This window comes from Symsagittifera roscoffensis, unplaced genomic scaffold (genome assembly GCF_963678635.1).
Source record: "Symsagittifera roscoffensis unplaced genomic scaffold, txSymRosc1.1 SCAFFOLD_75, whole genome shotgun sequence".
NCBI lineage: Eukaryota > Metazoa > Xenacoelomorpha > Acoela > Convolutidae > Symsagittifera > Symsagittifera roscoffensis.
The window spans coordinates 99,625-124,530 of NW_026970960.1; positions in this window are offsets into that span (position 1 = coordinate 99,625).

Here is a 24,906-nt window from a genome sequence, read left to right on the forward strand (position 1 = left end):
AAATAGATGCTGACTCTTACTTTTTTCAAAATTTTTTGGACGTCGTTATTGTACAAAATAGAGTTATCCGACTAAGTAAAGGTCTCTTCAGAGAAACTTACTCAATCAAAGAGTTTACTTTTGACTCACATATTGCGTATCAAAGTTTTAAACTTACGGCTGAATTACAACTCACAAGGAAAGAAATTTTGTTTATTCTCGAGAATTTGAAATTGATTAAAAAGTCGTACGATAATATATCAAAAACTCTTTTTATCCCCTATCGAAAACCCAAATTTGTAAAAACACCTCAGCAAAGTTCTTTATTCCTTCATTTCTTTAAAGGTTTTCAAAGTTCAAAATCCTGCTTGATTCGGTTTGGAATCAGATTTCCAGAAGTCTGCTTTGAAAAATTCGTCAAATTTGAGTTATCTTCCCAAATATACATAAAAATTAAAGAACTTGACTGTCTACTTAAAAATCAGCAATTTCTCATTAATTACATACAAAAAATTCAATTAACTTGATGAAAAAAGTTGCAGATATGTTACTTTTATTAATTTTTTTCCTTTTGTTACTTATATCAGCAATATTTCCTATTTTTACATCAAACAACTTTTGGTCATTTATTTTTGCAATTTTTTTTGTGTACATTTTTACTTCTTTGGAAGATTCAAGTCCTTAAAAATTTCTCTGACTGGATACGGCAACTAGAACAAAAATGAACAGTTTTGTGATTGGAAACGAAAATACCCAAAATGGATCTTTGTTTCCGATTGATCACGACTTTTATCCAAGAATCCCATAAAAAGAAGCTGAAATCTAATTGGACACCACTGCAATCCAAATAAAGAAAATCAATTCTGATTGGTCAAACCCACAAATTCGAGTTGAAGGTAACCCTAACTCCTCACTAAAAATCATTTTATTTTCAACTTAACTACCGTCAACTACCTCCTCTCTCAGCTCTAAATACCTTAATTTCAATTTATCTTCCGTCAACTATCCCTCTCTCAACTCTTTCTTATTTTTACTCTTGTACTCAATTTATTGCTCAAAATGATCTTCTCAGTGCAAAACAGCAACCTCATGTACTCTGTAGAATTTTCGCCTGATCTAGTACAAATTCAAGTGCGAGAAACAGTCTCTGGAGTTTTTCTGGCACGAATGGACATCCCAATCCAATTCTGGCACATGGTGGAAGTGATGCGAAGGGATTTCAACGAACATCATATGATGCAAGTTCCCATCACAGAGAACCAGCTTGGAACGATGCAAATGATGGGGGAAGTTTGTGATCATGTGGGAATGAACTATCCCGAGATTCCGAACTCAAGATTTGTGGCTCAACCAGTCGACGACTTCCTCTTTCCTTGGGAGGAGGAAGGATCAGTCGAAAACTCCATCACAATAGATGAAGATGAGGGATTCTCAGAAACAATGACGCCTCCAGTTCCACAACAACCACCAGCAATGGAACCTCGTCCAGCTCTGCGTTCTATAGAGAACCTCCAGAACTCTTCTGCTGCTCGACAGCTCTTTGATTAAATGTTTTTGTAAATAAAGGTTGTTTGGTTTTGACTTCGTTTTCTGTAATTAATTTCTTCAATTTCATTTTAATTATGAGAATAGATGAGAGGCTCAAGGTAAAACATTGAAAAACAATTAGAACTTAGTTAAGTGCTCCGAACTTGCACACATGTTAAAACATTTGATTAATTTTTGCACAAAAATTCGGAAAAACACTAAAAAACTGTACACAAGTAAAAAGATACCTAATCGATATTGCATCTTGTACACACTTTTAGCCTTTTGTAAAAAAAAAATTGAAACACTTTTCGCATTTTGTCGAAAAAAAGTAAAACACTTTTCGCATTTTGTCGAAAAAATTGAAACAATTTTCGCATTTTATCGAAAAAAGTAAAACACTTTTCGCATTTTGTTGAAAAATTTGAAACACTTTTCGCATCTTGTTAAAAAAAATAAAACACTTTTCGCATCTTCTCAAAAAAAGTTGAAACACTTTTCGCATTTTGTCAAAAAAATTGAAACACGTTTTACAACTTGTTAAAAAAATTGAAATGTTTTTTGCAACTTTTTGAAAATCAAATGAAATATAACATCTTTCTTACATGTTTGAAAATTTTTTTGCAAATGTTTTTGACCACGGTGATTTTTTTCGGTAATTAATGGTAACTTTGTAAACATATGAGAGAAAATAGATGGAATATCAGAAGTTTTTTATTGAAAAATTGACATGATCACTATTTACAAATCCATAACCATCAATAAAACAGTCAATTGTTTTTAACAAATCATGTTCATATTTTGAGTTTTGTACTTTACGAACTCTTTCTAGAAAAGCTGAACCAATAGTTTGTGTGGAAGCTAGTTTCTGGTTAGAACATAAATAGTGACGTTTGAATTTTTTGCGTAACAGTCTTTTCTTTGCAACACTTGGCGTTTTTTCTGCTCCTTTCCATTTCAAATTGTGATGATCAGCGCGGTCAAGTTGATTGAAAACTTCGCCAGTTGATGAATTAACATTCGAATAAAATCTGTATTTGTACAGAGTGTAAAGACAACCTATAATTTGGTATGTGAAATGAAAATTACCCAATCGTTGTAAAATTTGATCGAAATATGAACCAATCAGAAGTATGTGGAACTTACAATTTTCCAAAGAACAGTAAGAATTGTGGGTAGAGACACAAAAATTATTGGTTACTATATATTTTTCGTAAAAATCACTGGTAACGGAAATAAATAGCGATTTTTGACAATACTCTGAATAAAAGCTGGGAAGAGCTTGACACATAGCTGCAGCCATCTGGAACAATGATTTTTGCTGAAAATTGTGGATTTATATAGGAACACTAACACCTACACAATTCCATATTTGGACATTTCCCTCAAAAATTCCAATCATAGATCTATTTCCTTTTATGGTTCAGTGAATGACTCATATTGTTTACTTTCAATTTCGTTTAATCTCAAATTCCTTTCTCTCATTTCTCTTCATCTGATCAGTCTGTTCTTCAAAAATGTACTCAAGAAAAGACACAAGTCCCAATTACATTGAATTCTCAAAAAATCAAACAAGAATTGGGAGATTTGCTTGGTCCCAAAAATCCTACAAAGGGAAAATTTATTTTGAACCCTGCTTTCAACTATTCAAGAAAAATGAGTTGGGACAACTCGAAAAAAGACAGCAAGTCTATCTTGGTGAAAAAGAAGGAGAAGCAATCTCAGCAATTAGAAATACTGTTATTCACGATGCTGAAAACCTTGGACTCGTTCCTATATTGGAACTCACTTCTGACAAAGAGTCAACTATGGATCGGGAGCTTGCCAACTGCAACAAGTGTATGACATAGCAACATACAATAGAAGAGAAGTTTGTGTCACGATCAAGAAGTACAATATTAACAAACCTCCCTACACTCAGATTCGACTATTCACCGCAAAAGAGAATGAAGCAATGAAACAAGTTGCCTATGTCAACTATACTTTGAACGAATTCAAAGAACTGTACTAAATTTTGGGAGACTTTATGTTTGTTGAGAACTGTAATGTACAATAATTTGTGTTGTTTATGTTTTTTTGTCTTGTAATTTAACTATTTATCCTCAAAATCATTTTTCATTTAGTATTGGTGTTGAACAGTATGAGTTGGAATATTGGTTTTTTAAGAAATTTACTCTTAAAACTTCACAATAAATTGGGACTTTTTCATATTGTTCTTGAAGAAAAGTCCCAAAAAATTTCACTAACAATTATAGAATCTCAAAATTTACCAAACTTGCAGAATTTGAACGTAGACTCACAAATATCTCATTTTGAGTGGACTCTGCATAATGGTAGAAGAAAAATTCACATAGGATACCGATCTGATACCAAAAAAAATAGATCTTGTAGAATATCGTAGAAATGGAAATCAATGGAAAAATAATCAATCTTTACAACTACAAAGAGAAGAATATGATAAATTACTTGATATGCTTCCTTCATTACTAGGTTATGTAGAGATCTTCAAAAAATGTTGTATCAATATTGACGAATGCACTGTAGAAAATGACCGTACAGAAATTGAATGAAATTCTACGAGTTTTTGAGATTATTAGGCAAGATTTCTCCTCAAATACAAAAAGAAAAAATTTATTTCTTTGTACCTGTATTGTTTTGGACCCGGACATTAATTTAAAGGAAATGGACCAAAAATTTCCTGGCGGACTAATTAGATACGGAAATTCCTGTATGGATTACTTTTTTGCAAACTCCAAAATTTTTAGACTACATGCAATCCTACACGACTCTGCTGGATCTGTGAAATCTACTACAAAAAAAGGTCCTGGGTATTGTTATGTTGCACCTAGTCTCCCCAGTTCATGCTTTCTTGGTCACGTGACTGGATTATTTTTCTGTTTATATGTTAAAATATTTGCTTCATCAGTATATGTTTTGTTTGATTGTTAATCATTTTTAACAAAAACTCCAGAGAAATCAGTTAACAGAATGGGTCTAGTTGTTTTGGATATTGAATGTATCGAAAGCAATATAGTGAAAGAATTAGGAGTTTATAAGGATGGACAAACAGAAGGATATTCCTTTCTTCCTCCCAAAAAATTCAAAAGAAAAATCCCAATCTTTTTGGTGTACACAGCATCTTCATAGAATCAATTGGAGCAGTGGTTACCAAAAATAAACTGAACTTGAAAAAATTTTGAAAAATCTAGAAGCCACAGACACGGAATTTTTTGCAAAAGGTTATGAAAAATGTAAGATTCTATCAGAATTTTTGGAAACAAAGATTATTAATTTGGATGACTACGCTTGCCCTAAAGTTCAGTTTTTGATATTCAAAGATGAAGAATATGATTGGAGGTGTAGCAACTACCCATTTCGTCATGCAAAAACTCTTCACTGTGCAGAAAGAAAAGCATTTGCATACGGAACATGGACTCGATGTTTTTTTAACAAATTGTAAATTATATTATTCTTAATGTACTACCATTTTCAAACTTTAATTAAATTTCATTGTCAACTTTTTCTTTTTAGAGTTAAGATGGTCGATCAATGTGACAAACCCGTAAATTTAGGAAATTTCGTTTTTGATGAAGAAAATCATGAACGAAAATCATGGAAATTGTTTGGACGTACATGTAATAAATCTCTTTTAGTTTTTTTGTGCCAATTTTTTGTTATAGTTTTGATGCTAGTATGTGCAATCGTTCGAATTATGTTATCCACAACATGTGAAGAAACAACAGTTTGGGTAGCTATTTTATCAAGTACAGTCGGTTATATTCTACCTTCTCCAAAGCTATGAATAAAATAATATCTACCAAAGAACGAATTTTTATTTCCCTAGTTGGACCAAGTGGATCTGGAAAATCGCATCTTATTTTTGATTGGTTGAAAATTGGTACTTTTCAACCAGCATTCGACAAAATTTTTCATTTTTATCAACATTATCAACCTCTTTATAGTCAAATGCAAAGAAAAAACCTTAAATTTATCCAAGGAGTACATTTTGACTTGATTGAAAATCTCCCCAATAATGGAACTAAGTATTTGCTTATATTTGATGATTCTTGTGAAGAAATTTCAAACTCCAAGCAATTTGTAAAAATTGCTACTGCGGGGAGACACAGGGGTCTGAATACAATATACATGGAACACAATTTATTTCATCAAAGCAAGTTAGGACGAGATGTAGAGTTACAAAATACACACATAGTCTTGTTCAAGTCGCCGAGGGATGTTTTACAAATCAATACATTAAGTCAACAACTAGGTCTAGGATCTCAATTGAAAGAGTGGTATCAAGATGCAACATCCGTTCCTTATGGTCATTTACTTATTGATTTAACCCCAAAAACAGTTGATTCACTTAGGTATTGCACTAATAGTGGCTCAGTTCCAACAAAATTTTACTTACCAGCTGGAATAGAGACAAAATTTTTGGACGATGAGTACACAATACGTCTCTATTCTCCCAATATTTCAAAAATTTTCCCTAAGGCTTCGAAAACAATTCATTCTCAATTGCCCAAAAGATTTCATTCAGTTTCTGAGCGAGTGTTTAGTAAACCTATTAAGAGGAGAGCTTCGAGATCTTCGGAAAGAAGACGTAGTAAAATATCGAAAAAAAAATTTCAGAACTAACACAAAAAAGAACTCCTCTACACAAAAGAAGAATTATTTTAAGTTCAACTAAAGGGTTACAATTGATATCTATCATCACACCTTTTGTCATTAAACTATTGACATAGTATGGAACAGTTGGTTTTAATTCCGTACTCAGTTTATCAATCACAAAGTACACTTCCAAGAAAACAAAAATTGGAACAAAAGCAAGAAATTGAGATTGTACCAAAAAATTTTGATTCTATTTACAGTGCTGTAAATGCGAGGTTAAAAACGAGCAACAATAAGAATATTATTGATTTAATTTTGAATTCTCCTAGAATTAAAATCAGCCAGTCAGACAATATTATATTGGATAATCGAGATACAAAAGAATCTATTGTAGACTTTGTGTGTGCATTAAAGCGAAAAAATACCGATTTTCCAGATATTTACTTTACAATTTTGGAAGCAACACATATTCCTCCTAAACTTGTTATTAACAAGAATGCCAAAGCAAAAGATAGAGGAACTTGGATCCCTTTCAAAATCTGAAAAGGTAAGACTAAACAGATTGTATTCTAGGGACAGAGCTGCGTACGGTTCTATTCAAAACTTGAGTAAAGCGAGTGGTTTATCAAAAAAGAAAGTAGAAAAGTTTTTACAAACCAAGACATCGTATACAAAATTTGGTCCACCAATCAGGTCTTTCCGAAGACTTCAAGCATTTTCTAAATATATCAATGAAATCTGGTGTAGGGACATGGCTTTTGTAGACAAATTAGCTAGTCAAAACAATGGAGTCAAGTATTTATTAGTTGCTGTAGATATTTTTTCGAGATTTGTCAGAGTTCAAACAATGAAAACAAAGTATGCCAAAGACACTTTACAAGCTTTTAGAAAAATGATTTCTCGCAAAAAACACTCCTGAAAAACTTTGGGTTGATAAAGGAACAGAAAATGGGGGAACTTTTAAAACGTTTTGCAAGGAGAAAGACATTGAAGTTTACTCAACAATGAGTGAAACCAAAGCTGCATTTGCTGAGAGAGCAATTCAATCATTAAAACATATAATATATCGTTACATTGAAGATCATGGTGAAAAATTTATCCCCAAATTGCAGCAATTTGTTTCTACATTGAACTGCCGCAAAAATCGATCAATTGGAAAATCTCCCAGAGATGTGAAAAACAGTGATTTTTTATCAATATTGTATAACAAATCATTCAAGAAATATACTAAACCAAAATTCAAAATTGTTGATAGAGTTAGAATTTCGTAAAATGATATTCCGTTCCGAAAAGGATACAAGCCACAGTTTACAGATGAAATTTTTGAAATTTTGACAATATCTACAAAAAAACCTCCAACATACATCATCAAAGATCTCGAAAAAGAAGAAATTCTGGGAAAATTTTATGAAAAAGAGCTGAGAAAATGTTCAGATTAGTGGTAAGTCATTTTTTAAATTGAGTTTCTATCGATCAGTTGTGATGGATTCTTTTACTATTGAGCTAGTTTCTAATGCTTCTTTTAATTGTTATCCGAATAACAGTCTTAGTTCCTTTACAAATTTTCTACCGGAACAAATACATGTAAAAGGAGAATGGGAGGTTGCTATTTCAGAAATATCGTACCCTTCTTTGTAACAAAACGTTACAGAGGGAAAGTTTACTTTCGTAGATGGACGAGAAAGTCCTGAGGAAAAAAGAAAGATTCAACCGATGCATGTTGAACCTGGATTGTATCCAAGTATTGTTGATATAGTTGTAGCCATGAATGACAAAGTTCGAAAACGTATAGGCGCACAAAAATATGAATATAACGGAATTTATGTATCAGTAGATAAGATTACACAAAAAGTTGCCATTCATTTACCTGAGGATCAATCAGTGTTTATAATTCAAAGTGCTGATTTGAGTCACATTTTTGGTTGTGATTTAGAACAAAATCAGACAGGTGTTATAATGAAAGTAAAAGGACCACATTATCCTCAGTATTCTTACGGTATTATAAGAATACATTCCTTAATGATTTATAGTGATATTATATAATATAATATAGTAGGCGATACAAAAACTCCATTACTGCGTTGTATTTCTTTCATTTCCAAAGTAAAAAATGGAGACATAATATCTACAGGACAGTACATGAACTATCAATCCTTCACAAATCTACAATTTAAAAAATTATTAAAAAACTCTTTCCACAGCATAAAAATAGAACTAAGGGATACTACAGGTGAAAAAATTCCTTTTGTGTCCGAAGGAATTACACGAGTTGTCCTCTTGTTTCGCAAGATTTCGGATAATCATTTTTGATTTATACTTCATACGAAATAGTTGCTCAAAGTTCAGCTAATTTTCCTATTTTTCGTGGACATGCAAGGCAGCGTGGAAGAGGTTTTGGTGCTCTTGCACAAACTCTTGGGAGAACTGCAATTCCCTTCATTAAAAAATTTATAGTCCCAGCTGCAAAAAGAATCGGAGCAGATTTATTTGAAATTGCCGCTCCAGAGATTGGAGAAGTTGTCAGTGGACGAAAAAAACTCAAAACGTTTGCAAAAGATGTTGGAACAAAAACAGTTCGAAAACAGCTGGGAGGTGGAAAAAAGAAATCCAAGCGTAGAACAAGAAGAACCATTTCCCAAAAGAGTAGTTCAAAAATCAGTCGCTCTCGCAAAGACATTTTTGACAAGATAAAATGAGTGTAAATCAAAGTAGTCATTTTCGGTACGGAGCGTTCACAAATTCTTCTTTGGAGATTTTTGATAAAGTCCCATTTTTGGAAACAATTATGTCATCTTACACACAAGAAGTATTCCCTAGTATTTCTCTGGATGAAAGCAGTATTGAGTTTAAATTTGAAACGGATCGTAATATCTACTTGGATATGCGTGATACCCATCTTAGCTTACAGCTTCAACTATTCAAAAAAAGATTGTTTGATGCTTTCAAAAAAGAAAAAACAGAACATAAAGCAAAATCGGAGGAAGATTCAGATGAGGAACCACAAACTTACTTAACTTATGTAAACAATCTACTACATTCTCTATTCTCCAACTGTGAAGTTTATTTTAACAATACAATGGTTTACAATGCCAATGGGTTATATCCTCATAAGGCACAGATATCGAACGAATTCAACTCGTCAGCAGTGAGTAATAAAGGAATTCTTGCTTGTCATGGATACAGTTTTGAAGAAAATCCTGATGCATTTGATATGTATCCATTCACTGATAAAGCAAATTCCTTAAGAACAGGGATAACTTTTTCACTCTATGGGAGGCTCGCCATTGATTTGCTTACTTGCGAAAAACTGTTGCTACCAAATACCAAAGTTCGAATTAAACTTATTCGAGCTAGACCTAATTTTTACATGTTATCTGATAATCCAAATGTCAGTCTGAAAATAGTTGATTGTTCACTGTTTACAAGAAGAATTTTAGTAGCTGAACCTAATCATCAATATTTGCAATGGAATCTGGAAAGGGAACCTGCTCATTACAATTACATGGAAACTATAGCAAGAACCTTTATCATTCCATCTCGTCAAAACCAGTTTATTCAGGAAAATGTTTTCAATAATGCCCCAATCAGAAGGATAGCTGTTGCAATGAATACAAATTTGGCTGTTGCGTTATCTTTTTATGAAAATTCTTTCAATTATCAACAATTTCATTTGAGAGAGCTTAGAATTATTCGGGGTGGAAGAGCAATTATTTCATTAGATACAACTTCTCCTTGTCGACCCTATGTTACAACAATGAAAGCAATGCAGTTTAACGAAGATTTTCCAGCTCTTCCTATGGAAGATTTTCAAAATCACTATATTCTAGTTTTCGACTTGACTTCACGACAGGATGCCGCTGAACACTTGCATTATCCAGAACTTAGTGGAGAAAGCTTGAGATTAGAAATGGTTTTTCCAATTTCCCTTGGAGCAAGTAACGGAAGTGATAGTCTTGGGAGAAAGACTATCAAATATTCAAATTAAAAAATTCGGAACAGTCGCTAAAAATGTTTAATTTTTTTGAGTTTTCAGGTTCCTATAAAAATATTGTAACTTTTTTTGGACTTTTCTTTGTTACTATCTCTGTACTATCTATATTGTTTTTCTTCAGACCTAAAGCTTCAGAAAAAATAGAGAAGGAATGCTGTTTAGTTGAAAACCCGAGACATTTCTTCAACCTAGACTGTAAAACAGTATTCAATAAACTTTGCCCACTATATAAGGCTTGTGTATGGGACTTTGTTGATTCAATTCCTAAATGTGTGTAAGTCATTATTCTTCCTTTTTTTAACCTAAAGTACACTATCAAACTATCAATTTCATTTTTAGCTGTAAATCAGCCTACAATTGCAAAGATGGATAACATTTCACTTTTGCAAATTATTGAAAGAATTCCAGAGCTCAGGTTCAAGTACATGGGATCATACCCTTCTGATACAGTACCTCAACTAACAAAATACTCTTTTGCAATTATTAACTCAGCCCCAAGCAATGATAGAGGAGAACACTGGATTATGATTGCTCGAATGAATAAAAGCTACTACTTTGCAGATTCTTTGGGAAGAAAGAGATCAACTTACCCTTTTTTGACAAAAAAGTTTCGACGAATGGTTCCTCGAAAGCTACAAAAAACTGATTATTTGTGTGGTTTTTACGCAATTTATTCAGCATTTCTCCTTTTTAAATTCTTCCAGAAGAACTTGAATAATGTTCATGATGTGTATGTTTTGAATTTTATCAGTAATTTTATGTAAAAGTGAATTTTTTATTTGTAAGTGTAAATTTTTGCAGTAATTTTATTATACGATGTTGTGAATTGTTTGATTATTTATGTAATTTAACTTTTTAAATTCCTTAAATTTTTTTACGAAAAGCATCTTAGCAACTAACCCTTTGATGAAATACGGAGAATGATGATGGAATATGGATGTTGTAGTCCCCCAATTGAAAGAACTAACGATAGAGTAGATAAATTTACGAAAATTGTAACCAATTTCTAGTAAATTGTATAATTTTCTTAAAAGTTTACTCTGAGAAAGATGGAAAAATTATTACACAAAAATATCAGAACCAAAAAAAATGATACTGTGTTTTTCTCAGTGTAAACTTTTACCGTGGCTGAGCAATTGATAAATTTGGATGATAATTTTTTGGAAAATTTGGAAATTTCAAATAAATTTTTTGGAAAATTTGGAAATTTCAAAGAATTTTTTAAAGATTAAAGACAAAGTGATAAAAGAGAACTGAAATGAATCGTAGCAAGAAATATGACAGAATAAATAAACCAGTTGAGGTAAAAATAAGTTAGATTATTATGTGAAAAAAGATAAAATAAGTCATAAAATTAACAAGTCTAATGAACCTGTCATCCGTTCTCCAGATAACCTGCGGAAAAAAGATTAAGTAACATATAAAAGAAATCAACCGTGAGGAGCTGTCAAGATTCCCCTGATATCCCGTGGAGCGGAATAACTAACCTGTCAAAGATAATCCCCTATTGACAATTTTCCCCAGATAACCTGAGGGAAAATAAATAACATGAAATAAGAATTTAAGATTCTTTCGAGGAAAAAAAATATTCCGTGATATTTTAGTTTATGATCCCATACTCTAAATTGAAACTCAATTTTCGTCGAAACTTACCACCTGAAACTTACCATCCAAAAAAATTTTTTTCAATTTTTAATAAAAAATTGTTTTTTCAAGATAAAAATGTATTTGCAAGTAAAACTTTAAAAATTTTCAAAAAATTTTATGAAACTTACCTTCTGAAACTTACCATACCGAATTTTTGTAAGACATGATAGTCCTTACATATCAAAATTCGTAGAAGTTAGCTAAGAAACGCAAGTATCGGCAAAATCGAGCTCAAAAAATTCGGGCGCCAAAAATTTTTCTGAAACTTACCATCTGAAACCTTACCATCTTAATACATGGTAAACCTATTCCCTACCTTAATACATTGGAAATCTATTCCCTATCTTAATACATAGCTTGGAGACCGGATACTCTATTCCCTATCTTAATACATGGGGGTCTCCAACCACCCCCCCCCCCCCCCACTCTCCCTCACCCTTCTACTACTCCAGCTCTTCCGGATACTCTATTCCCTATCTTAATAAATGGGAATCTCCACCCACCCCCCCCCACTCTCCCTCACCCTTCTACTACTGATGAGAAACAGGACCTGGGGAACAAGGTTTTGTCCGGGGAGTTCAGGTGGATGCGAAGAAGGCACAGACATGACCTGGAGGAGCGTGCCGATTCCATCATAACCTCTTCAACAGATGACAATTCCCGAAACTCAGGATTTGACACCTATTCAGACAGGAACTCGAGCTCGGGATCAGAACTGTCCGAACTAGCGATCCACACACTACTAGTGGAAACTCGGGCAAGGGATCTGGACAGAGAGGTGTACCAGGATCCTGACAGTGATCGCTACCTTATACCAAGCGAAAGAGTCTTTGACAACGCAGCGGATGATTTGGAGACAATAGCGGTATCGAAACGTTCGATAAGTATGTTGCCACAAAAAGAGGTAGTCAGGACTGATCTTCAGCCGTTCACGCAAGAAACACAGCCGCTGGCGAAGATTTGGTGCGTTAAGATGGAAGAAGACACACATTAGCCCAATGAGATGAATAGTCAGATGAGGGTCATGAAGACGTTCTTGAAGGCGAGATACAGACTCTTGGATCTTCTAAGGGCGCAGAGAAATGATCGCATGACAAGCAACCTGAAAAGGTGGATCGAGATTGGTGCTCCGGATAAAGGGGACCTCGAGGAAGACAGTAATCGTATCCTGAGACAGTACTTCATGCAGAAGGAAGGGAGGTTATATTTGAACAAGGACGGGATCGTGGCTTGCAAAAGAAGAGAGGAAGACAGAGTCCTATACAAGTATAACGCGATAGTGTTACCGCAACTCTATCAGACAGAACTACTATTCAGGTCACATGATCAGATGGGCCATCAGGGGATCGACAAAGTATATCAGAGGATCCTGAAGCGCTTCGAGTGGCCTGGGATGAAGAAGGCATGCGAGAAATGGGTAACAGCATGTCTGTCAAGTACGTCTTCATGACCCTCAACTGACTATTCAGCTCATTGGGCTGATGTGTGTCTTCTTCCATCTTAACGCACCAAATCTTCGCCAGCGGCTGTGTTTCTTGCGTGAACGGCTGAAGATCAGTCCTGACTACCTCTTTTTGTGGCAACATACTTATCGAACGTTTCGATACCGCTATTGTCTCCAAATCATCCGCTGTGTTGTCAAAGACTCTTTCGCTTGGTATAAGGTAGCGATCACTGTCAGGGTCCTGGTATACCTCTCTATCCAGATCCCTTGCTCGATTTTCCACTAGTAGTGTGTGGATCGCTAGTTCTGGCAGTTCCAATCCCGAGCTCGAGTTCCTGTCTGAGTAGATGTCAATTCCTGAGTTTCGGGCATTGTCATCTGTTGAAGAGTCTGTGACGGAGTCTGCACCATCTCCTGGGTCAGGTCTGTGCCTTCTTCGCATCCATCTGAACTCTCCCGACAGAACTTTATTCTCCAGGTCCTGCTTCTCATCAGGAACTTTTTCATCTATCTCAGACTCCCCGGACAAACTTTCTTGTCCCGGGTGTTGATCTTGTACTTGCTGGCTCTTCTCATCGTTCGTCTCCCCGGACAAACAATATTGCAGCAGGTTTTGTTCTGCCTTCTCACCTTCTTTATCCTGGTCCACGAAGGTGACGGTCTTCCTTCGCGTACTGTTTCCCTGTTCTTTTCGTCCGTAAGAAGTACTGGTTAAAATCTCGTGGGGTATTGAGGATACTAGTTGCTGAACTATTGTCCTACAATCCCTCTCGTTCTCTTCGTGTTGTCCTCTGGACGGCATGATCTTCACCTTCTCACTGACTGTTAGCGATGCCACTGCTGCTGTCCACTCGGGGTCATCTCTGGTCACTTCTCTTTCTAACAATCCACCCAGCATCCGCATCACTTGCGGTGTGACCTGCACCGTTTTATCCAATAATGAGAGGCTGTCTATGTTCATGCGAGATAGTTCTTGCTGGACCAGATTCGAGCGCAGCAACAGATCCAAGGGGACCGGGTCCTCCATGGACAGGATCTTTATCTCGGCTGCTTTCTCTACAGGTAACTCGGGGTGTCCTGGAATTGGATAACCAGACTTGTCTAACCATCTCGTTAAGGGAAGCGCTTCATAGGTTTCTTTGTCCAGAAACGAGAATCTCTCCTTTATTTCTGCTTGATTGGCTTGCCTTTCATAGAACTCAGTTTTCTTACTGAGGCTGTCAGCATTCTGGTGCTTGTCACGCATCCTGTGCTCGATTATCATGTGGTAGCCATCCAATCTTACTATCCATCTACCAATGTAACTCTGATCCATCGAGTAGGTCTTCAACCAGGATAACGCTCTGTTGTCTACGCGTAACTTAAAGGGAGCGCTCCCCAAGTATGCGCGGTATTTTTCCACAAATGTGACTACTGCAAACATTACTGCTTTTGGTGCGCCATATTTCATCTCAGTGTCACTCAAGACCTTGCTGCCGTATGCAATGGGACGGAGAACCGTTCTTCCGTTCCTTTCTTGCTCCTGATGCAATATTCCTGAGATGGCTACAACCGATGCATCTGTGTCGAGAACATACATGCCCTTTTCTGTAGGCATGCCTAGCACTGGCGCTTCGCTTAGTTCCCTCTTTATGTTCTCGAAGGCAACTTCTGCTTCGTCGTTCCATTCGAACTTTTTCCCTTTGTTGCGCATCAGCTTCTGCATCGGATACACCTTGTCCGCATATCCTTTAATGAACTCCCGGTAATAATTGGCAAACCCTAGGAAGCTCATTAGCTGTGTGTCCGTTCTCGGAGCCTTCCATGTCAACACAGCCTCTACTGCTTCCGGATCTGGCCTCACACCATGCCTGTCCACCATTCTTCCCAGGTACTTGATCGAATCCCTAAGGATTTCACATTTTGATGGTTTGCATTTCAAGCCTGCTCTTTTCATACATCCAAAGACCTCATCGAACCTATCAATGTGGTCTTCCAGGGTCGGTGTCGCTATGACTACGTCATCCACGTAACACATCACGAAATTCCCGTACTTCTTGGTCACTCTGGTCAAAGCCTGAGCCATCAGTCTTTGAAAAGTGGCCGTTGCATTGCACAAGCCGAAGGGCATCCTCTTCCACTGGTACAATCCCAATTCGCACGCGAATCCGGTTTTCTCTCTATCCTTCTTCCGCAGAGGGACCTGCCAGAAGGCAGAACCCAAGTCCAATGTGGTGAAGAACTTGGCATCACCAAGCTTAGAGAGGCTCTCGTCTATTCGCGGTATCGGGTACGCATCTTTTATCGTTACCGCGTTCAAGTAATGAAAGTCGCAACAAAACCTAAGCTGCCCCCTTTCTTTTTCGCCATTACCACCCCGCAAGCCCACGGCGATTTCGAGGGTTCTATCATGTCGTATTCAAGCAGCATTTCGATTTCCGCTCGGCACGCTTCCGACTTGTGTGGCGTCATCCGTCTCGCGCCTTCTCTGTGCGGAACGGCAACTTCCTCTAGTTCAATTTCGTGTTCGACGAAGTTACAGCAACCGATATCCGCCTTATGTTTTGAAAATACATCTGCGTTCCGATTTAAGAGGTCCCGCAATTTTTTGAAATCTCCCATTTAATTTCCCTTTTAAATGATCTATCTCTGGCAAAACTGGTTTGTCAGATTCTAGTTCATATGACGAGGGGCGTTTCGGAAAATTCGAGCAGACACTCTGACACACTGACACACAATAACACACTGACACACAATAACACACTGACACACAGTCTGTTTCGCGTTACAGAGAAGCTCCGGCCTAAAATCACCGAACTCTGACTATTTGGATTCGGTACTAAACAAACCTGTTTACTATCGCTTAACGAATTTAATTTTCTCTTTCTAAAAATTGCCACCACAGCTTGTCCTGGCTGTAGCTTCACTTTCCTATCTAAAAAAATTGGTACCTTGTTTTCGTCTGTTATTATCCTATTAATTGGTTTCTTAACATACTTCCGGTCCGGGTTTCTAATCCGTATCAGACCGTTGTTCAAGTCAATCATCACGTCAAAATTCCTGACAAAATCTCTGCCCAAGATGAATTGGTCGGCGTCGTCCAAATTCTCTACCACCAGGAAGCTCATCCAAAGATCCCGTCCTCCCATGTGGAGGACCGTTATTGTTGTTCTTCCGGCTACGTAAATAGCTCCTCGACTGGCGGCGGCCAGTCGGAGATTCGTTGGAATTAGATCTTCCCTCGTGAAGCCCATTCTTTCCCAAGTTTTTATCGGCATCACACTCACTACCGCTCCTGTGTCCAGAAGCCCTGTGACTCCGACTTTTGTTTCGTTGGTGTCGAGCAGATGTGCAGTCACATCTGCTTCATACCCAATGTGTACTGCATCTTGTTCCATCATGGCGTCATGGCCTATCCTGCGGACTTTGAGTTCCTCCTCACCCAAATAGATCTGCCCCATTTGGTCATCATCTGTTGTTACATAAGTCCTGGTGTAGATACCGATTCCATCCACGTTCAGCATCACTTGATACGGCCCATAGACCTCCAGGTAGCGTCCATGAAGTTTCTTCATGCGAGGGCCACCTGTTGTTAGTAGTGCTCGCACAGCTCTCGACTCAGTGCGTGGCTCCACCTGCCTCAGATAATCTGCATATGTGTCCAAATGCATCAAAGTGAACTCGGATGGTTCACTCAGATTTCTGATTACCTGGTGTCCAGCCACTGAAATTATCGACTGTATCTTGCTTCCTTGTAGAACCATGCCGAACCTCTGACCGGAGTTTCATGCTCAAACTGCTTGTTGCTTTAGTCTCCTCGACCTCCGTTGCTTCGAAGGTATTCAGTTGTTCCTGTAGTTTCTCATCTCCAGTTCGATTTTCACTTTTTGTTCGATCTCTTTCGTCACCAGTTCCCGCTGCACTCGATTTAGAGCATCCCTCGCGGCTGCCCTATAATCAATCTTGAAGTCACCGACGGCAGTCACTGGTTCTGGTTCACATGTCTCTTCAGTTACCGCTTGCATTTTCTTCATCGCCAGCTCTTGCGGTTTTTCTTTTCTCCGCGCCTCCGCTTCACTCAACAGGCGATCCTTGCTGGCTTTCACTCCTGATAAAGCTTCCTCATGCCTTGGATGCTTGATGTCTGCCACTGCATCCCAGAATTGTGGACAATCTGATTTAAAATGACCTTCCAAATTGCAAAAGAAACACTTCGGGCCAAATTTCGCAATTACTCCTCTCATGAAATCCTCATGGTCAACTTCTGACGCATCTTCGTCCTCGAGGCTAAACCCTATTGCTTTCATGCCTTGTTTGTAAGTTGGGCATGCTGACACATGATGGTCCGTTGAACTGCTATTGGCACAAGAGCGTCTCTTGTCCATATCATCCCTCGGTTTGTACCAGTTGTTCCTTTGGTTTGCTGGTCCGTTGTTAAAATTGCCATAATTGTTCTTATAGTAACCAGATCTCGAAGGAGGTTTCAATAAAAGGTATTCTTTTGACTTGAGCCTCAACTCCTCTGGTGTTGGCGCATTGGTTGATAATGGTGTGTAATGAGTTGCCAGCATTGTCCGAAGTTCATCATTCTTCACACCATCAATGAAATTTGAGGCTACCGCCAGGTTCATCCTCCGGTTCGACTCATCCGGTTGGCTGCGTCTTCTCAGCATTTCCAAGTCATCGAGAAACTTGTCTATCGTTTCGTCTTCTAGTTGCCTCCGTTTCTCGAAGCGCATCATCGCTTGGTGTCCCTGCACCCCTGATCCAAAACGGTTTAACAAGATTTTGAAGATTTTCTCGGCTGTGTCACGCTGATATTGCTTCTTTGCCATGACGCAGTTCAGGGCTGTCCCTTCCAAGTTGCTGGTGAGCGCACTGCATTCTTGTCTTTCCGACAAGTCCTCTTCCTCGAAATGCAGTTTCATTACCTCTATCCAGGTATCAATACAGCCATCAGATTCGTCTTTATAGCATCTTGGTTTCTTAAATACTCTTCTGGACTTCTCACTGCGTTCATTGGTTCTGGATAACCTTGTAAGGAATGTCTCCAAAGACCTGTTTAGAGGTTCAAAGGCTGTGGCCATTGCCGTAGCATCTCTCGAGTGCCCCGCCTGAGTATCAGTGCGCCTTGTTAATGTCTCTGTATTCGGTGCATCCCTGCAATCCGAAACGCCATGAGTGTTTCCGCCTTGGCCCACATGACTCCTCCCTGGGCTCGCATGTCTCCTGTTTCCGGAATCACTTCTCCCAGTCGCATGTGTGCCTTGCGTCGGTCGTTCGTTAGAGGTCTGTCAGGTTCCCGATGAACTTGCTCTACTGTTCGGGCCCCATGTTCTATTACCCCTTGTGGCATAGCCTGATGAACTGCCCCTACCTCTAGTGGATCCATATGTCCTCCTCCTTTGATGGTCATTGAAGTTCACCTTCGGCTCCCTGCTGGGACCTCCCGAGTTCGGTTCCCCTTCTTTTGGTCCACTTTTTCTGCCTAGTAGCCCGTCTAACCTATCCATGATAGCCTGAGTTCGCCTCCTCATCATCGCGTCTATCTTTGTGTCAAGAGTCCCAAGAGACTGCTCTTGCTGAATTTTTAACTTCTCCATGTCGTCTCTTAAGCGTCACTCTCTCTGTTCCGCTTCTCTTGTCATTCTCGATAAGTCCTTCGCTATGTGCTCGTTCTTTCTTTCAAGCGTTTTTCGCTCCTGCCAACTTCTTGTCTATTGCGGTTTATTTCTTCTTGCAGACTTTCTCTTTCAATGTGAACTGCTCTTTCTAGTTCACTCATTCTTATGGACATCTGTTCATTTTGTTCTCCTAGACTGTCCACTATGTTGTTCAAGGCTTCTTCTAGTGCTGCCCCGTTATCCACGAGTGGCGTCACTAGTGGCGGTGTAACCCTGTCAGTCCCAAGTAGCTTCGTGCTGGTCGAGATTCGGGCCTTGACTCTCTGCTTCGACGTCTTTTCATTATCCACCTCAGGATTCGCCAATGCGTTGCCTAAGCCCTCTGTTTCTACTCTCCCCAGTTTGCGGCTCTTAATTTGTCATTATCGCGAAGCCTCTCGACTGGCCCGGTGTGTTTACCTCTTTGCTTATCGTTCTCACCACACCAAATTTGTCCATGGTTCCAGTCTCTCTCTCGACGTATGCCTCATTCTCCTGGGTCGAACTATTGAGGCTGACTTGAGATCCAAAATCCACTTGCTCGTCTTCATCCTCTTCTTCCTCCTGGGATTCACCTTCATTTCCTGTGCCCACTCCAATGGTGAATGGAAAGATGTTTCCTAAGGTGTTCCTCATTCTTTCTGAGAACGATGAGGACGTTGTTTGTTTCTCAGCCCCGCCTGCCATCAAAGTGTTGTCTGTTGGAGATCTTCTAGTTGCCACTATTTCAGTTGAAATGTCGGACAGTTCCGACATCTCCTCTCGATCCAATGTCCCGGTGGAAGTGGCAAAGTCATGGCCTTGTTCTACCGGAGTAGATTCACTCGCCAGCCTCCTGCCTATCCCTTCCAGTCCATGTACTTCCTGGTTGTCATTCATGGCCTGGTCCGTATTGACCTCCACTTCTAACAGTTCTTTACGCTCTTCTGAGGTCTTCTGACTTCTCGTTTCAACCATTCTGCCTGAAACCGTCTCCCCTTTGTCGGTCCGGGCTCGTTTGATCCGATCCACAAAAGGGTCGGTCATTGTTCTTTTTTGCTTTTTAAGTATTAATTTCCTAGAGCTATTACCTCGTTTAGGTATCCTTGACTTGTCTAGACTCATTCTCAATCTGTCACTTCTTAATGCCTATACACTCAATTTGATTGCTAGTGACCTTATTGTTTGACTATCAAAAATAATGACACAACACAATAAATTTCACAAGATTCTATTAAATAGTGACCACGAATCCCTGTATGTTATCAGAGTACAGTTTGTATATAATTTATTCACACTAACCGATTATCGTTCGTAAGATTTGAGAAATAGCACAATATGATGTTATCAGTCAATTTAAAAGATAGTGTACTCACTACTTAATCAAGCACAAATTATCTTGATTTAAAATCAAAAACAAAAAAATATATATAATGACAGAATATGAATATCTCTTATATAAAAAAAACGTATGTGTATTGTACTTTTAGTCGGTCGCAGTACATAAGTTGAACTCGTCTTTTAAAGAAAAAGCTTTCCCTGCTCGGTGCTGCACCAAACAGACAAAACTTTGAAGGCAGTAATTTTCTTAAGTGGGCGTCTATTGCACCCACCGAGTACTGTGTTACCTATCTGCCTTCGGACTGCCCGAGCTAGACCTACTAAAATCCTCAGGGCAGTCACTTTTCACAAAAACGTATTGGGTTTCAATCCACACCAATGAATTACGTTCTTTTTAATTTAGACTTAGTGTCGCGAATATCCGAGTTCGGACCTGTTTTGTTTTGGTCTGGTTTTTACTGAAGGCAAGTTACCAGTGCAGTCACTGATTCCTAGCCTGTCTGCTAATAACCTAATACCTCTGACTGTAGTCTTTCTTCTGTTTACCTAAGTCCTTCAATAAAAAAATATACCCCTCTGGATTGGCAAAAATAGGACCCTTCCGGATTGGCAAAAATAGGCCCTTCCGGATTGGCAAAAACAGGACCCTTCCGGATTGGCAAAAATAGGACCCATCCGGATTGGCTAAATTTAGACCCCTCCGGATTGGGACCCCTCTGAGTTAGCAAATATAAGACCCCTCCGGATTAGGAACCCTCCGGTTTTGTGAAAACAAGACCCCTCCGGATTGGGACCCCTCCGAATTTGAAAAATTTTGGACCCCACCGGATTGGGAGCCCTCTGGTTTTGTAAATGTAGTTTTCCGGAGATTTTCTTCTTTCAACCTATACCCCTCCGGATACGTTCTCCGATGCTATTTTGCTTTTTCAATTAACTAGGAAGGGTATGTAATGCTATCCTAGACCCTTCCGGATTGAAGTTAAGCCTCTTATTTGACAATTCACGCTAACGGTGAAGGGTCTTATCGTTAGCTTAACTTCGGCTCGATTAAGGTTTTCCTGTGCCTTTAGCCTTCCCTTTTCGTCGAGAACAGCCTAAAGTTACTTTATTCAACCGCTGTTACCTTTTGGTAGGGGTGTAAGGGCTTTTCTAAAAAAAAATTTTTATAAAACGTGAAGGGTCTACCCTCCAAATTGGTGAATTTGCTAAAAACAATCTCAAAAACTTTTCACGCTTACTTTTTCGAAAAACTTTTGTCCCTATCAGTAAGCTCAGCTAATTTCTGATCTATTGGTACCAAGATCAACTGGATATGCCCCGTAGTTCCAAAGTTATTAACCAAAACGTCTTTTTTTTAAAGTCAAGAAATTTCTCTCTTATAGGTTCCGCCTAATTTTTTCCGCAATTCTGTTCTTTTTGACCTGAAAATTATTGATCCGAGCTCAGAAGGCCTACACTCTTCTAGTTTAATGCAAAAGACCCGATCTAAAACGCTTTAGTAGAAAAAAATTGCGAAAAACTATGCTACCTGGACCCCTCCGGATTGATGAATCCACCAAATCAAACACGTTAAGTTCGATTTCTCTGCAACCCGGAAGGTTTTCGGGTATCGGGTTTTAAACTTGTAGATTCACTAGTGGAGTTGTCCGAACCACTATTTTTACTGTCCTAACTCAAAAATTTCAAAAAAAATTTTGAATTTATAGTGTTTCGTACTATCAAAAATAGTGAAAATTCGGTTTTCGGTACCAAAATAGTTCCAACCACTTCCTGACTAAACTTAACCGGTTCTATCTATTATAGTAGTGCTGTTACGATGTAACACACTAATTTAGCGGTTTTTTCTTCGTTTCAAAAAATATCGATATCTCAAAAATCGCGACTTGTGGGGGGATCAAAATATCGCTCATTTGACCCTAAAAACCGGTCTGCTTTCTGTGTTTTTCACTGAAAAACGGTATAGGAGTATTAATATAGGCTATATAAGTAATAATATTAGTAATACTATACCCCTCCGGGTTTGTTTAATATCCGAATTAAGGTGCTTAACTCGGATATTCGCAGTTCGGTGAAGGGACACTACAGTGCAGCACTGTCGAGCCCCCCACAGATTACTAACTTAATTTTTTGTACCAAAAGGGATACAAAACTTGTTAACGATACCCAACAGTCGATTGTTGTTGTCGTTGAGCCTCCTGTTGTTGCTCCTTGTACTGCTTGCCGGATCAGTCTTCTCCCAAGACCCTTCCGAATTGAGCGCAAATCAGCTGACCCTTCCGGATTGAGCGCAATTTATCATTAACGTGCTTAAATGCTCAAAAAACCCTACAGTACAAGCCTCACAAACGGGCTACAAAATTGATCGTAACAATACTGACTGATATAAATGCCTGTAACAACAATATATCTATCAACAACAAACGGGAGGGTCGGATCACATCTTGTCTGGGGGGATGATTTCTAGTGATTTTTTACTTTTTTACTGTTTTTGGTTTTTTCGGTTATTTTTTTATGTTTTTTGTTTTTCTTGGGTACTATACTACTTTTTGTTTGGTTTTATATATATCTTTAAGTGTTTTTGGTCACAAACCTCTCAGGGAACGAGGGAATGGCCGATCCCCCCACCCTTCCTGATTCGTGAATTTTTGGTCATAACTAGGTTAAAAAGCTATTCACGGTAATCCGGAAGGCTTCCGCGTTCCGAACTACCCTTCCGCCCCGGCGGTTTAGGCCTATTAAGGGCGTTAATGTGAGCGGTTCTGCCGGTCATGATGTTAAAAAAGAATAACAACCAGGAGCGCCATAAAAACATGTATGTAACATTCGCCCGGAAGATACATATCGACGGAAAATAAAACTAAGTCCTAAGACGACTGGCTAACGTCAAAACAGGGCTTTACATGCTTTTAACCGTCTCTACCAAGCCAGTACTTTCGGTGGTCTTTCTAACATCGGGTCGACAAAAACGTTACTGCTTTCGGCTTCGGTCAAAACACTCAAATTAACTAGATTACATGCAGAAATAGTGAGCTCATGGCTGGGTCTCAGTATCCCCAGACCACGAGGTCACTCCTAAAAACAGGGCTACTACTTAAAATATATTACTATTGTTTTTGTTCAGTAGATAAAAATCATCATCTCCATCGAAGATGGATCAACCCTTTCCCCCAACTCCTAGCTTCTCATCTTAGCAGAATGAATTCAGATGTTAATTAGATTCAATTCAGGGCATAATAGGGAAGCTAAAAGTTCATTTAAGATGATAAAATTTTCAGTCCCGAAACCCCTCCTGATTCTCGAATCCACTGAATCAAGCTCGCTAATCTTGATTTCTTCTTAATCCGGAAGGCTGTCCTCCACCCTTCACCGTTGTCTGCAACGATCTTGCAACTATTGTAGCGACACAATAGTTGCAACTCGGAGTGTTCTCTGTTACTCTGTAACTCGTTGTCGTTTTCCAATCTCGATTTCGTAGTTGTTGTTAGCGCAGCTAATGTTGTTCTGTTTTTCTTTCTTGTTTTAGCCAAAATGGCCTTTTCTGACGTTTCTCAGAAATATGACGTCATAATTCGAATTTTTGAAATTTTAAAATACCAGAATATTCCAGCCCTCACCGTTTGGCCAATAGTTCCAATAACGTTCTGAATTCTTAATAATCACCAATCCGGAAGGCTCGCTGCTAAAAATTCGAATTCTGCAGATATTGCATTTTTCGCATTCTGGTCAAATGTCACATACTCCCCGGACAGTCCGGTCAATGTCCTCATTGAATCACGCAATGTTCGTAAAATGGTTGCAGTGTCATCGAACAGAATATACAAAATGCACGAAATTACTTTTATCCACGTCACATCGACTCACTGCAGAATATAAATGGCATCATACTACATCACTAGAGCCTTCAAATTCTCTCATTAATCTGCACATTGAGGATATGACTTAAGATAAAACATATTTTCTGACTTCCAATGTCAATGTCCCGATTAAAACTTTTTCTCTTAGATTTAAAAGGTGTTGGCTTGCAGGACAGTCCTGCCAACCAACAAGCTAAAATTATCCTACTACGCTTTTCCCTTCGGAAATCTTGCTTGTTATTGTCCTGAATACTAAAACTAAGAAACTCTGTGGTTAGAAAGAACAATGAAACAATCTCCCTCTTCGAGAGATTACTCAAGCCTTCCATGTCACCACAAAGTGATCAGTTCTCCTAGCTGGTTAAAAACAGTCATGCAGGCTGGAATATTTAAATATACTCCTTCACTTAAGCCTTCCTAAATAAATAGTAAGTGAGTGTCTCTAAAGCCACTTCAACTAAAATCAAAATGCAAATCTATAAATGCAACAATTTCAAAACTCAACTTAATGTTTCAGTTTTCAATTACAATTTGATTGCTTGGTTTCTCACTTGAGTTTTTCACACACGTAAAACATTCTGAGTTTTAACTTTTCTTCATCACTCCTTTGTTTTCTTCTTTTTTCGTCGTTTAGAAGTTCTAAAACTTCTAAATTCTTCTAATTTCATCTCTTTTTTCATCTTGTCTTTCGGTCATCCGTCAATGTTCCATTTCTTCCTCCTGTGATACTGACTCTGCACTCTCAGTTTCTGTATCTTGTAACGCGTCGTTAGCTATCCTGACGCTGCTGGAAGCCGTCCTCCAACACTTCTGCTCTTCCACCCTCTGTTTACAACAAGGTAGGGGATCCACGTTAGATTCTCTGTTTCTACAGAAGCTGTTGTGGAG